Below are 12,391 nucleotides of genomic sequence, written 5' to 3' on the forward strand. Positions count from 1 at the left end.
GGACGTGTCAGCGGATGGGTCTATGAAAGATGAGGTGAATCATAGAATTGATGAGGGAAAAAGAGTGAGTGGTGCACTTAGGAGTCTGTGGAGACAAAGAACTTTGTCCTTGGAGGCAAAGAGGGGAATGTATGAGAGTATAGTTTTACCAACGCTCTTATATGGGTGTGAAGCGTGGGTGATGAATGTTGCAGCGAGGAGAAGGCTGGAGGCAGTGGAGATGTCATGTCTGAGGGCAATGTGTGGTGTGAATATAATGCAGAGAATTCGTAGTTTGGAAGTTAGGAGGAGGTGCGGGATTACCAAAACTGTTGTCCAGAGGGCTGAGGAAGGGTTGTTGAGGTGGTTCGGACATGTAGAGAGAATGGAGCGAAACAGAATGACTTCAAGAGTGTATCAGTCTGTAGTGGAAGGAAGGCGGGGTAGGGGTCGGCCTAGGAAGGGTTGGAGGGAGGGGGTAAAGGAGGTTTTGTGTGCGAGGGGCTTGGACTTCCAGCAGGCATGCGGGAGCGTGTTTGATAGGAGTGAATGGAGACAAATGGTTTTTAATACTTGACGTGCTGTTGGAGTGTGAGCAAAGTAACATTTATGAAGGGATTCAGGGAAACCGGCAGGCCGGACTTGAGTCCTGGAGATGGGAAGTACAGTGCCTGCACTCTGAAGGAGGGGTGTTAATGTTGCAGTTTAAAAACTGTAGTGTAAAGCACCCTTCTGGCAAGACAGTGATGGAGTGAATGATGGTGAAAGTTTTTCTTTTTCGGGCCACCCTGCCTTGGTGGGAATCGGCCGGTGTGATAATAAAAAAAAAAAAAATATCACCTTACTCTTTTCAATGTTCACTTTCAACTTTCTACCTTTACACACACTCCCAAACTCATCCACTAACCTTTGCAATTTTTCTTTAGAATCTCCCATAAGCACAGTATCATCAGCAAAAAGCAACTGTGTCAATTCCCATTTTGTGTTTGATTCCCCATAATTTAATACCACCCCTCTCCCAAACACCCTAGCATTTACTTCTTTTACAACCCCAACTATAAGTATATTAAACAACCGTGGTGACATTACATATCCCTGTCTAAGACCTACTTTTACTGTGAAGTAGTCTCCCTCTCTTCTACACACCCTAACCTGAGCCTCGCTATCCTCATAAAAAATATTTACAGCATTTAGTAACTTACCACCTATTCCATATACTTGCAACATCTGCCACACTGCTCCCATATCCACTCTATCATATGCCTTTTCTAAATCCATAAATGCAATAAAAACTTCCCTACCTTTATCTAAATACTGTTCACATATATGCTTCAATGTAAACACTTGATCTACACATCCCCTACCCACTCTGAAACCTCCTTGCTTATCTGCAATCCTACATTCTGTCTTACCTCTAATTCTTTCAATTATAACCCTACCGTACACTTTTCCTGGTATACTCAGTAAACTTATTCCTCTATAATTTTTACAATCTCTTTTGTCCATCTTCCCTTTATATAAAGGGACTATACATGCTCTCTGCCAATCCCTAGGTACCATCCCCTCTTTTATACATTTATTAAACAAAAATACCAACCACTCCAACACTATATCCTCCCCTGCTTTTAACATTTCTGTCACGATCCCGTCAGTTCCAGTTGCTTTACCCCCTTTCATTCTACGTAATGCCTCACGCACCTCCCCCACACTCACATCCTGTTCTTCTTCACTCCTGAAAGATGGTATACCTCCCTGGCCAGTGCATGAAATTACCGCTTCCCTTTCTTCATCAATATTTAAAAGTTCCTCATCATCTACCCAAAACCTCCATCTCCCCATCTACTAACTTCCCTACTCTGTTTTTAACTGACAAATCCATTCATTCTCTAGGCTTTCTTAACTTGTTTAACTCACTCCAAAATTTTTTCTTATTTTCATTAAAATTTCTTGACAGTGCCTCTCCCACTCTATCATCTGCTCTCCTTTTGCACTCTTTCACCACTCTCTTCACCTTTCTTTTACTCTCCATATACTTTACTCTTCTTATAACACTTCTGCTTTGTAAAAACCTCTCATAACTTTTTCTCTTTTATCACAACCTTTACTTCATCATTCCACCAATCACTCATCTTTCCTCCTGCACCCACCATCCTATGACCACAAACTTCTGCCCCACATTCTAATACTGCATTTTTAAAACTATTCCAACCCTCTTCAACCCTCCCCTCCCCCAGTATTCATACTTGCACCAGCCCATCTTTCTGCCAATAGTTGCTTATATCTCACCCGAACTTCCTCCTCCCTTAGTTTATACACTTTCACCTCCCTCTTGCTTGTTGTTGCCATTTTCCTCTTTTCCCATCTACCTCTTACTCTAACTGTAGCTACAACTAAATAATGATTCGATATATCAGTTGCCCCTCTATAAACGTGTACATCCTGGAGCCTACCCATTAACCTTTTATCCACCAATACATAATCTAACAAATTACTTTCATTACATGCTATATCATACCTTGTATATTTATTTATCCTCTTCTTCATAAAATATGTATTACTTATTACCAAACCTCTTTCTACACATAGCTCAATTAAAGGCTCCCCATTTTCATTTACTCCTGGCACCCCAAATTTACCTACTACTCCCTCCACCACATTTTTGCCCACTTAAGAACTAAAATCCCCAACCACCATTACTCTCACACTTGATTCAAAACTCCCCACGCATTTACTCAACATTTCCCAAAATCTCTCTCTCTCTCCTCTACACTTCTCTCTTCTCCAGGTGTATATACGCTTATTATAACCCACTTTTCACATCCAACCTTTATTTTACTCCACATAATCCTTGAATTAATACATTTATAGTCCCTCTTTTCCTGCCATAGCTTATCCTTCAACATTATTGCTACTCCTTCTTTAGCTCTAACTCTATTTGAAAACCCTGACCTAATCCCATTTATTCCTCTCCACTAAAACTCTCCCACCCCCTTCAGCTTTGTTTCACTCAAAGCCTGGACATCCAGCTTCTTCTCATTCATAACATCCACAATCATCTCTTTCTTATCATTGCATAACATCCACGAACATTCAGACTTCCCACTTTGACAATTTTCTTCTTCTCATTCTTTTTAGTAATTATTACAGGAAAAGGGGTTACTAACCCATTGTTCCCGGCATTTTAGTTGACTTTTACAACACACATGGCTTACGGAGGAAAGATTCTTATTCCACCTCCCCATTGATATAAAAGAAAAAGTAATAAGACCAAGAACTTTCTTTCTTTCTTTCAACACTCTGGCTGTATCCCACTGAGGCGGGGTGGCCCAAAAGTTTCTCCTTTTATATTTAGTAATATATACAGGAGAAGGGGTTACTAGCCCCTTGCTCCCGGTATTTTAGTCGCCTCTTACAACACGCATGGCTTACGGAGGAAGAATTCTGTTCCACTTCCCCATGGAGGTAAGAGGAAATAAACAAGAACAAGAACTAGTAAGAAAAATGGAAGAAAGCCCAGAGGGGTGTGTATATACATATATGCTTGTACATGTATGTGTAGTGTGATCTAAGTGTAAGTAGAAGTAGCAAGACGTACCTGTAATCTTGCATATTTATGAGACAGACAAAAGACACCAGCAATCCTACCATCATGTAAAACAATTACAGGCTTTCGTTTCACACTCACTTGGCAGGATGGTAGTACCCCCTTGGGTGGTTGCTGTCTACCAACCTACTACTCATGTATTTATCCAACCTAAATTTGAAACTACCCAAGGTTTTAACCTCAATAACCCAACTAGGTACACTGTTCCCCTCATCAATTACCCTATTTCCAAACCAATACTTTCCTATATCCTTTCTAAATCTAAACTTGTCTAATTTGAATCCATTACTGTGGGTTCTCTCTTGGAGAGATATCCTCAAGACCTTATTTACAGTATATCCCCTTTATTAATACCCATCTTCCACTTATACACTTTGATCATGTCTCTTCATTCTTCATCTAACAAGTGAATGTAATTTAAGGGTCTTCAATCTTTCTTCATAAGGAAGATTTCTAATGTTATGTATTAATTTAGTCATTCTACGCTGAATGTTTTCTAATGAATTTATGTCCATTCTGTAATATGGAGACCAGAACTGAGCTGCATAATCTAGGCGAGGCCTTACTAATGATGTATAAAGCTGTAATATAATCGCTGAACTTCTGTTGCTTATACTTCTTGGTATAAATCCCAGTAATCTGTTTGCCTTATTACGTATGCTTTGGCATTTCTGTCTAGGTTTAAGGTTACTGCTTATCATAACCCCCAAGCCCTCTTCACAATCTGTATGGCTAGGTTCTGCACTATTTAACTTATAAGTGCTATGGTTGTGGACACTCCCGAGCTTCAGAACCTTGCATTTATCTACAATGAACTGCATCTGCCACTTTTCTGACTAGTTACTGAGTTTGTCTAAATCCTCCTGAAGTTCCCTGATATCTACGTTTGAATCAATTATCCTACCTAACTTTGTGTCATCGCCGAATTTGCTCAATACACTAGTAATTCCCTCATCAAGATCATTGATATATAGTATTATAAACAACAACGGGCCTAAGACTGATCCCTATGGAACGCCACTTGTTACGGATCCCCACTCGGATTTAACCCCACTTATGGACACTCTGCTTCCTGTCTGTGAGCTATGACTATCCATAACAGCACTTTTCCCCCAGTGCCATGAGCTGCCACTTTCTTTAAGTCTTTGGTGCGGCACTCTATCAAAAGCCTTACTAAAATCTAAATAAACAACATCAAATTCTTTGTCGTGATCAACAGTCTCAAAAGCTTTACTGAAGAAAGTTAATAAATTAGTTAGACAAGAATGGCCTCTCATGAATCCATGCTAAGTATCAATGATCAGATTGTTTATCCAGATGGCTTCTCATAATCTCAGCTATAATTGACTCTAGTAATTTGCCTACAATTGAGGTTAGGCTTATTGGGCAGTAATTTGAAGGTAACGACTTGTCCCCTGCTTTAAAAATAGGAATTACATTAGCCATCTTCCACATATCAGACACTACACCTGTTTGAGGAGATAAATTAAAAATATTAGTTAACGGTTCACAGAGTTCCATTTTGCATTCCTTAAGAACCCTTGAAAAAAGCTCATCAGGACCCGGTGATTTATTTTGTTTCAGATGGTCTATTTGTTTCATAACCATTTCACTAGTGACTGTGATGTTACGTAATTTATCTTCTTAAGGTCCACTCTAAAATTTAATTACTGGGATATTATTTGTGTCCTGTGTAAAAATTGAGAGAAAATAATTATTTAAAATTGAGCACATTTCATTCTCTTTGTCAGTAAGATGCCCCAAATTATTTTTAAGGGGACCTATCTTATCCCTGACTTTTGTTCTATACACCTGGAAAAAGCTTTTCGGGTTAGTTTTTGAATCCTTTGCAACTTTAACTTCGTACTCCCGTTTAGCTTTTCTTATCCCCTTTTTAACGTCCCTCTTAATGTCAATGTACTGATTCATAAGATGATCCTCACCTCTTTTTATATGTCTAAAAATTCCTTTCTTCTGCCCTAAAAGATGTTTGAGCCTATTATCCATCCATTTTGGGTCATTTCTATTCGATCTAATTTCCTTATATGGGATAAATGTTCTTTGGGCAGCATGTGTTGTGTTAAGAAAACTGTCATACTGATAGCTCTCTTTGTTACCCCAGTCCACAGATGATAAGTGCTCTCTAAGCCCATTGTAATCTGCTAAGTGAAAATCTGGGACCATTACTGAATTATCCCTACTGTCATACTTCCATTCAATGCTAAAGGTAATTGATTTGTGATTGCTTGTGCCAAGTTCCTCTGTAATTTCTAAATTATTAACAAGAGTTTCCTTGTTTGCCAGAACCAAGTCAAGCAGGTTATTCCCCTTGTAGGTTCTGTCACAAACTGCCTCAAAAACCAATCCTGAACTACTTCTAAGAAGTCATTAGATTCTAAATTCCCAGTCAAGAAATTCCAATCAATATGACTAAAGTTAAAGTCTCCTAAAATTACTATGTTATCGTGCCTTGTGGCCTTAACAATTTCCTCCCATAGTAGTCTCCCTTGGTCCCTATCTAAGTTTGGGGGACGGTATATCACTCCTAAAATCAATTTTTCATGCCCCTCTGAAAATTCTATCCAAACAGATTTAATACCCATTTTTATGCAACAGTTCATGCGATCTCGGATATACAATGCCACCCCACCCCCCTTCCCGATAACTTCTATCTACTTGGAACAATTTAAAACCCTGAATGTGACATTCTGAAGGCATGTCCTGACTTTTTGAATTAAACCATGTCTCAGTTATGGCAAATACATCAATGTTACCTGCACTAGCAACTAATCTCAACTCACCCACTTTGTTCCTAGCACTACGGCTATTAGCATAATATAGTACATTGAAAGACCCTCCTTTCTCTTTACCCTTCCTGCTCATTTCTGTTTTTCTACTAAACCTATTACTGTCCTTGTCAACTAGTGCCACTGGCTTTCCAATATCTACCTCGTTCTGCTTATTACTAGTTCCCCTAGAACTCATAATATTACTACACTGGGACTTCACTGTTTTCCCGCCAAAACCCATACCACTATCTATTCCTAGTTTAAAGTCCCAACAGCTCCCTCCACTGCAGATGCCAGTGCCCCCACCCCAGACCTAGATAAGTGTACCTCATCCCTGGCATACATGTCATTTCTGCCATAGAAGAGGTCCCAGTTGTCAATGAATGTTACCGCATTTTCCTTACAGTATTTGTCCAGCCAGCAATTGACACCAGTTGCCCTGGAAAACCATTCGTTTCCAACTCCTCTCCTTGGTAAAATACCACATATGACAGGGTTCCCACCCTTCCTAATTATTTCTATTGCTGACCTATACCTGCTGTGGCATGCAAAGAGTACGTAACCTTTATTCGGCACATGTACACACCCTCATTTACAGGCTATCTCCCCCAACCAGCGAACCAGGTTACTAAGAGTTGATGATGGGGCCCCGTCGTTCAACTAGTGACCAGGTTCTAGCCAATAAGATGATGGTTTTGGCAATCGCAGAGGTTATGTGGGTACCGCTCTCCTGTCTGCCCTTGTCATTCCCATTCTAGAGCTGGTTGAAGCACGGTCTGCTATCTTGTGGCTTCTATTTCTGCTTTGCTTACCATGGAGTGCACTATACTTATCTCTGTACATAGTGTACATATTGCTGTTCTAAATTGGTGAAGGATAATATAAGTCTAAACTTTTTCTACTGTGTTTATTTGCTCCCATTACACCCGGGGTAACAGGCCATTTGGAATCCTGGGTTGTAATATGGGTAGCCTGTCCGAGAGTTGAGCTGGACTTAGAGAAACGGTTGAGCTTAGGGTGAAGCTCGTAGCAGGAACATTGTGCAGCTTGCTGTCTGGCATTGCTTTACAAATTTTGCGTGTCAGTTGTTACTAGCCTGTTCGGTGTGGAGAATTTTGCAGTCAGCTTTGCTTGTATGCGTATTCTGCAATCGTACTGTGCATAGCTAAGCGTGTTCTGCAAATTAACGTGTTACGTTGGGGTATTCTGCAATCGTACTGTGCATAGCGAATAACTTATGCCACCTAGACGAGTCAGACGTCTGGTGTCGGCATATACTTTGCATAACCTACCTAAATTGTCCCTACAGCGTTGTTGGCAAATTGCTCGTTCCATTGGCATTACATACAAACGCACTCTCACAGCTGCACAACTGCGTTCACTGATTGCTGAAAAAACTAATAGAAGAAGAGATGGCACATCAGACTCCTCCCTCTACGGGAGCTAGGGCAAAAACTACTATGTTCTCGCAGGAGGAAGATGATACACCTACGGAGCAAAATGGTCAGTATAGTGCAGCTGGGTTGTCTCAGGGTGAATCAGCGTCGTTGGCACTTGAGCTGGCAAGAATCAATCTTGAGCAAACTAGGGAACAGAGAGCATTCGCAAGGGAAGAATTTGATAGGGAAAGAGAAAGGAGGCAGTTTTCGCATTCTGTAAATAATTTTAGTTTACAGAAAGCAGTACAGTTTGTTCCCCGCTTCAATGAGGCCGAACCAGAGCAATTTTTCGAAAGCTTCGAAAATCAGGCTCGAGCCTTGAGGTGGCCGGAACAGCATTGGGCATCATTGGTTCATACAGCATTATTGGGTAAGGCACAGGAATTTACGTCAGGATTAAATGACGCTGAATTTTCTGATTATCAAGTAGTGAAGACCACAGTGTTGGGAGCATATACATGTATCCCAGCCAAATACCACAAAAATTTTAAGCTGGGCAGACGACAGCTTGGTCAATCCCTAGTGGACTTTGTGAGACAGCAAACCAAAGCTTTTACCAGCTGGTATAAAGCAAGTGGTGTCTCTACCTTTGAGGAGCTGGTGCAGCTTATTCTGATTGATAACCTACTGGAGTCTGTGAGACCAGAGGTTCGAGTCTTTCTGCAGGATCGTGACTTAACCATTGCATTGGAGGCAGCCAGGTTGGCTGATACCTTCGAAACTAACCGCTCCTTGTCCGAGCGGTCCCGTCTCTCTTTTCAACAGCCTGGCATGAGCAGAGATCGTCAACCTTGGAGAATGAAGTGCCAGCCGGAGGGAGAACGTCTATGTCAGCCAACCAAGTCACCTGGTGAGCCACGCTTCTCAACATATGGTCCACCTGCGGAGAGGCAAACTACTCATGGTGCATCTCGACAACAGTATCCAGAGAGACACCAGCCAGAACGACACCATTTGCAACATCAACAGGGAGTAAAGGGCAAGCCTGTCGTCTGCTTCAGGTGCAATAAAGTAGGTCACATCAGTCCCAACTGCCCCCATAAACCCCAACCCATTGGGAAAATCTCTAATATCCCTAGTAACATGTCCCCTAGAGAAGTAGAAAAAGGTATGGCCCCTTATTATTGCAAGAGTTTTATTTCCCTTCAGGAAAACTCAGAAACAACTAAAGTAAAGACCTTTAGAGATACTGGAGCATATTGCTCACTTGTAAGAGAGGGAATATTACCCCTTTCAGAGAATACTTCTTTGAATTCCTCTGTTTTATTGGAAGCATTTGGAGGAGCTATATATTCTGTTCCTTTGCATAAAATTTATGTACAGTGCAAATATTACACTGGGTACTTGACTGTAGGTGTCTCAAAAGGATTCCCCATGAAAGATGCAGTGTTATTACTGGGTAATAACATTACTACTGTTAGTTCGTGTCCTGAACCTATAATGATTAATTCTTCTCCGGTGTTGGCCATAACTCGGGCAACATCCCAAGGGTTGTCTGGAGAGAATGTTGACCTATCCTTGGACGACTCCGATCTCGGAATAGCCACGTTGTTTTATGAGGCACACCGGCCGGAGCCTCGTAAATCAAGTGAACAGACCCCGATCAAGCCTTCCTATTCCCAGGTTGCAGGATTGCCAGATGTCTCTTGTTTCCATGCCCGAGGGACTGTCCTTCCGGGAGGAACAACGAAAGGACCCTTCTTTAAAATTCGCTTTTGAGGCAGCCATGGGTAAATCCTCTTTGGGTCATCCGGTCAAGTATGAAGTTAAAAACGATTATTTGATCTGCACTGAGACTGGTAAGGAGATAGAGGGCCGGCAATTGTTTAACAGGTTAGTAGTTCCAACAAAGTATAGACCTCAAATATTAAATATAGCTCATAATACGTCATTAGGAGGTCACTTAGGAATTACAAAAACCTTGTATAGAATCACAAAAGAATTTTATTGGCCAAAATTAAAGAAAGATGTGAAGAATCATATTAGGTGTTGCCGAGAATGTCAGCAAGTTGGAAAACCTGGACATTCCATTAAACCTGCACCTCTCCAACCTATACCTGCTGATGGAGAACCTTTTGCAGATTTAATTATAGATTGTGTAGGTCCACTACCTAGGTCAAAATCTGGAAATCAGTATTTATTTACGATTATGGATAAAGTAACCAGATACCCTGAAGCAATTCCCATGCGTAGTATTAATACTAAAGCTATTCTCAAAGCTTTAACAAAATTCATTTCTTGTTTTGGCATTCCTAAAACTATTCAAAGTGATCAAGGTACTAACTTCACTGCCAAAGCATTTAGGGAAGTATTAACTAGGTTAGGGATAATCCACAACTTATCCACTGCCTATCATCCTCAGTCCCAAGGCGCCTTGGAAAGATTCCACCAGACATTAAAAACAATGATGAGAAGTTTTTGCATGCACTTTCCTACAGACTGGGATGAATCACTACCTTTGTTGCTGTTCTCAGTACGAGAAACGGTGCAAGAATCTACAGGTATAGTCCTTTTGAGCTGATCTTTGGGCACAATGTACGAGGTCCTCTTCGGGTGCTCAAAGAAGGATGGATGGGAGAAGATGTTAGCTCAACACTACAATCCGTCTTCAAGGTTGCAGGTGGCACGTCAGTTAGCCAAGGCTAACCTAAAGACAGCTCAAAGCAAGATGAAACAGAGGTATGACAGAAGTGCACAATTCCGCTCCTTCCATCCAGGAGACAAGGTGTTGGTGCAGGAACCTATACCTGGCCACACTTTGAAAGCTAGATTTACGGGACCTATGCAGATTGTAAGTAGATTATCTGACGTAAATTATGTGGTAGCTCCCATTGATAAGACCTCAAAAACTAAAACTTACCACATTAATCAGTTAAAGTACTTCCATACACCAGATAAAGTCCCAGTAATGACTCTGTCCTCTACGTCTGAGGACAACTCTGACTCTTTGCACTCTATCTCTGAAATTAATATTAAACTTTCAAATTCTGTCCTCCTCAAGGATCCTAGCCCTTTAATGGAGAGATTATCTGAAACGCAAGCAACAAATTTAACTGAGCTTCTACAGTCATATCCTAATATTTTTTCGGATGTGCCGAAAAAATGTACGTTAGGTTACCATGATGTAGATGTGGGAAACTCTAAACCAATTAAACTCTCCCCCTACAGAGCTAATCCTGAAAAGCAAAGGCTGCTTCAGCAGGAAGTAGAATTTTTGTTAAAGCATGGTTTAGTGGAGGAGGAGTCTAGTCCATGGGCTTCACCGTGCATCCTTGTGAAGAAGGCTGATGGAGGGTTTCGTATGTGTACAGACTACCGTAAAGTGAACGAGGTCACAATTACAGATGCTTACCCTCTTCCTCGTCTGGATGACGTAATTGACTTTGTGGGTAAGGCTACTTTTGTGTCCAAATTAGATCTCTTTAAAGGCTACTATCAGGTACCTTTGACAGATAAGGCGAAGGAAATCTCTGCCTTCATAATTCCAGGAGGTCATTATCAATACACAGTTACCCCCTTCGGAATGAAAAATTCCCCCTCTTCATTCCAGAAACTTATCCATCAGGCTATTAAAGGACTTGAAGGCACGGCAGCGTACCTAGATGATATTGTTGTGGTGTCTGATACTTGGGATCAACACCTACTTAGACTTAAGGCTCTTTTTGAGACCTTTAAGAGTTCCCATTTAACAGTTAATTTATCTAAATCTTCCTTTGGCCAGGCCACTGTCACTTTTCTAGGCCATGAAGTAGGTAGTGGTAAAGTTGCACCTAAACTTGCTAAAGTTCTTTCTATTAAAGATTATCCAATTCCTCATGATAGGAAATCTCTTCAACGTTTCCTAGGCATGATAGGATTTTACAGAAGATTCTGTAAGAATTTCTCAGATATTGTAGCCCCTCTTACCTCTCTTACCAGTCATAAAGTTCCCTTTAATTGGACGTCAGACTGTAACACTGCTTTTAATAAAGCAAAAAGATTATTGTGTACTGCACCCATTCTCTTGTCTCCAGACTTCTCCAAACCTTTTTCATTACAGGTTGATGCTTGTGAGTCTGGGGTTGGGGCAGTACTATTACAAATCGGGAACAAGGAGTTGCAGCCTGTAGCATACTTTTCAGCCAAGTTCCAGCCGCATCAGAGGGCTTATTCTACCATTGAAAAAGAAGCCCTCGCGCTGGTACTGGCTTTGGAGCATTTCGATGTTTATGTGGGCCAGACATCGCAGGTGGTCACAGTCTACAGTGATCACAATCCTCTAGTATATCTCCAAGCCATGAAGAACCACAACACAAGGCTTATGCGCTGGACGCTAAGGCTGCAGCCCTACAATATTTCTATTAAATATATTGCCGGCAAAGAAAATATGTTGGCAGACTCTTTATCTAGAGTCTAATAATATTATTTAGGTTAGGATGTTATTTGTGGTAACCCCTTTTCATGCTCTTTTTTTTTATCCCCTGGTGTGGGGTTTTTTTTTTAGTGAGGGGATGCGGGCTACCGTCCGCCTGTATCTTGGACCTATGCTAGCCTGTCTGACTGCTGTCTCACTCTAAGTTTAGGGTTTGGCTTTTGGTCAC

The sequence above is a fragment of the Cherax quadricarinatus genome, chromosome 4 (assembly GCF_038502225.1).
Source record: "Cherax quadricarinatus isolate ZL_2023a chromosome 4, ASM3850222v1, whole genome shotgun sequence".
Lineage (NCBI taxonomy): Eukaryota > Metazoa > Arthropoda > Malacostraca > Decapoda > Parastacidae > Cherax > Cherax quadricarinatus.